Source organism: Nannospalax galili, unplaced genomic scaffold (genome assembly GCF_000622305.1).
Source record: "Nannospalax galili isolate Female #2095 unplaced genomic scaffold, S.galili_v1.0 scaffold96, whole genome shotgun sequence".
Lineage (NCBI taxonomy): Eukaryota > Metazoa > Chordata > Mammalia > Rodentia > Spalacidae > Nannospalax > Nannospalax galili.
In genome coordinates this window covers 9,859,216-9,863,570 of record NW_008342018.1, presented here as the reverse complement: position 1 = coordinate 9,863,570, position 4,355 = coordinate 9,859,216, and positions in this window count along the sequence as shown.

Sequence of the window (4,355 nt, the reverse complement as noted above, 5' to 3'; positions counted from 1 at the left end):
AGAGCAGAACATGCTACTCTGTACTCAGAGATGCCGTCTTATTCCATGACACTGAATCTTACCAATCTCTTTCTTGTGTAAATTTTGCTTTCTGGTTTCTTCCTAATTGTGAATTGCTGAGTGTTACTGAGCAGTGATGTTATATTCAGCTGTGCTACCAGTTGTTTTTAAAACGTTATATAGCATTATATATGTTATACAGGATGACCGTGAATCTTTATATTTACCACTCCAAACTGGAATGACTGATAGTGCCAAACCAAACAGTGCAGAAGATGGTAAGTAGAGATTTGACACAGAGGAATTTTGCTATGAAAAGTCATAATTTTCACTTCCTACCTCTAAGCTGGTTTTACCCATTCTCCTTACACATTTTGAGCTATTACTAGTAACTTTTAACAGGAAAATATCACACCCTTGCTACCACCCTATTCACTCACCTGGGTTATGTTTGAATTGGCATGCTGGATTTTTTGGACAATATTAAATTCATATGAAACACTATTGCTTTTTGGCTTTCATTACATCTTGTTTCTGCTCTTCCTATGCTTGAACCTTCTGTGGTAGTTTGAATGAGAATGTCCCGAAAGACTCCAAGTATTTGAACACTTGGTCTTCATTTGGTGGTGCTGTTTAGGAAGGATCATGGGACCTTTAGGAGTTGTTAATAACAATACTACTCTGTCTTGGGCATGGACTATTTTGTTGTTACCTTGTTCTTTGGATAAAACTAAGTAAAAAAAATGTGTTTTACAATGCTTCCACAAAATTTTCTGTTAGATATTTTCTCCTTTCAGATCAAAGGGAGTATGGGCAGTATGGCTTTTCATTAAGTAAATAAGTAGTCGCAATATGACTGATGGAGAAATTATCATAAGAGTCTGTTAATAGTTTAGTATCTGTGGTGCCCTACTGAGCATTCTTATTTAACATGGCCATCACAGTGCTTCAGTGCATATACTTGATCTAATCGCTTACCTCCAAGATGTTTAGGTGATTGAGGTCATCCCTGGTTTCAGAATGTAACATAAATCATTCCTTAGTTACTCCTTTGGAGCTCATTTTGTCTGCCCCTTACTTCGTACCTTAATTTCACTTTGACTTTTATCAATAATCCTCTCACTTTTTGAGCATTTTCCCTTGATTTATAAACATGTTTCAAGTTTCTTGTACATTAATTAAATATTTGTAATGGGAAGGGCCCATACAGCCCCAACCCACTGTGAGGGACTATTGGCAATTAAGGTTGTTGTGGGAGGGGTGTCATTTTCTTCAATGGTATAGCCATTGATAAATTCCCCATACTCTTGTAAATAATTTCCCATCCAAGCTTGGACAAGAAACTAAACTTAGTGGGTCACACACAGAAAGAAGACATGAAAGTAAGTAGTGAGCCAGGGATCAGAGGAGAGTAAGAGGAGATATGATTGAGGTGTGGTCATGAGGCATAGTTTTGGTATTAATTAGAAGAGTTATAGGCAGAAAGGTGACATTATCTCATTTACATTTTAAACAGACACTGGATTCTGATATAGGGAAGGGACTAAAGGTTAGGAAAGAAGCTTTGAATCTTGTGAAGCAACCTGAGGATAGTGGTGATTTATGTATAGCTTTCTTCTTGCTTGTCCTCTTCTTGGATATTGTGAAGAGTACTGTAATGAACATGGACGTGTAGATAACTTTTTGACTTACTGATTTTTACCATTTTGGGTATATACTAATCAGAGGACTTACTATATCAAATGGAAAGTTCTACTTTTAATTGTTTGAAGAATAGCATGCAGTTTTCCATAGTGGCCACACTGAACTATTTCCCATCATCAGTGAATAACAACTTTCTTTTCTCTGTATTTTTATTAGCATATTTTATTATTGTCTTTTTGGAAGTGAGTTCTTTTTAAAGAGAAGGTCTTCCCATAACCCAAGCTTGCCTGGAACTCACCATGTAGACCAGGCTGATCTCAATCTTATAGGCATCTGCCTGCCTCTGCCTCCCCAGTGCTGGGGTTTTTTGACAGTAGTCATTTTAACTGGGGTGAGGTGGTAGTTTACTCTGGCTATTATTTGAACATCCACTAATTTATAATGCTGAGCATTTTCTTTTTTATATTGGTTGGCTAATGTATTTTAAAAAATATTTTATTATTTTTTTTATGGGTTTGTGTGTAATGGCTGAATGTGTGTAAAGTGCACTATATCATGCAAAGCCAACAAAAGTCAGAAGAGGGTGTTGGATTCCCCTGGAACTGAAGTTACAGACAGTTGTTAGCTGCCATGTGGATGCCGGGAATCAAACCCAGGTCTTCTGCAAGAGCAACCAGTGTTCTTAACCTCTGAGTCATCACTCCAATCCAGTTAGTATGTTTTGCACTGGTTAGTTTTTCTTAACTTGACACAAACTTGAGTCAAGTTTCCTTCCTGGGAAGAAGGAACCTCAACTGAGAAATTTCCTCCACCAGACTGGCCTGTGGGGATGTCTGTGAGGAATTTTCTTAATTGTTAATTGATATGGGATGGCTTAACCCACTGTGAGTGGTGCCATCCTTGGACAGGTGAACCTGGGGCATACAATATAGCTGAGCAAGCCCAGAGAAGCCAGCCAGTAAGCAGCATTCCTCTGTGGTCTCTGTTTCATTTCCTGCCCTGGGCTTCCCTTGAGGATGGACAGTTACCTGTAAACCAAATAAACCCTTTCTTCCCCAAGTTGCTTTTGGTCAGTGTTTGTATCACAGCAACAGAGACACTAAAATAGGACATATATGTTCTATTGAGAAATGTCTATTTTGGTCTTGCTCCCAATTTTTAATCTGGTAATTATTGTTTTCACAATTGTTATTTGAACTCCTTTTATATTCATTGCTAATGAATATTGTCTTCTATCTTCATAGGCCAGGCCTTCACTCTTGATTATTTCCTTTGTACTACAGAAAATGATTAGTTTGATGCAATCTCATTTGTCTGTCTTTACTTTTGTTGTCTGTACTTTTGAGACTTTATTCATAAAAATCTTTGCTCATACTAAAGTCTTGAAACATTTCTCCCATTTTTCTCCCTAGTGTTTTTATAACTTTGAGTCTTACATTTAAATCTTTAATCCCTTTTGAGTTGATTTTTGTACATGATCCAGTGATAATGGTCCAGTGTCATCCTTCTGCACAAGTATTCAATTTTCTCAGCAGCATTTATTGAAGAGAATTTCCTTCTGCAATGTGTATTCTTGGCACCTTTACAAATAATCATTTGGTAGATTGATTTCTGGGTTCTCTCTTCTGTTCCATTGGTCTATCTGTCTATTTTTATGTAAGTACCATGATATTTTAGTTGCAATTGCTTCATAGTGTATTTTTAAGGCAGAAAGTGTGATGCCTCCAGCTATGCTCATTTTGCTCAGGATTATTAACAATTCTTAGGAATAAGACTATGATGTGAAAGGTTGTCTTACCAGGAACTTAGTTCTTTCAGAATCTTAGTTGCTTCACTTTTTGATGAAAAACAATATGTTCATTGACAAATATCTTTTAAGCAACACATTCATTTTTTAAGTATTTGAAAGCTATAAATGTAGCTAAACAAATCTCAAGCATGAAGTGAGAATTTGTTTGCCACACACATCCTTGAGCCATTCAACAGGAAGGTTTGATTGTGATAATTTTCAATTTAGGGTCTGATAGGAAACTGAACATCTTCCTTGCTTGTGAATAGTTTGTAAATTCTATCCAAGTCTTTGGGAACTTGTTCAAAGAATTACTAAAACTGCTTTAATTCCTAGGGATTAAGCACAATGGAAATCTAGGGAGATGTGCTTCTCCAGAAATATAGGTATTTATTATACAGAACCATGAACTTTAAAACATATTTTTATCAATTCTTTGAGAAATTTGTGCAATGCATTTTTATCATATTCAGACCCCCTCCAACTCCACCTCACCTTCTGCCCTTCTGAGCTTGTGTCTTCTATTATCATTATTATTATAATTATCATTATATTATTATTAATTATTTAAAGCCTACTGAGCCTAATTTGTGTTTCCCAAATGCTCTTGGAAGTATGTACATCCTCAGGAACCAGGTAAGTAGTGGTGGTTTGAATGAGAATTTTTCCCACAGGATCCATGTATTTGAACACTTGGTCAGTTGGTGGTGCTGTTTGTGGAGGCTCAGGAGGTATGGCCTTGCTGTAGGAAGTATGTCACTGTGCATAGGCTTTGAGCATTCATAGCTACATCTCACTTAGAGTTTGTCTGTCTCTACGTCCTGTGCTTGCTTAGATTTCTCAGCTTTCTGCTCTGGCTGCCTCTGCTGCCATATCTCCCTGCCATGATAAGGCTCTTAAACCTCTGGAATTATAAGCCCCA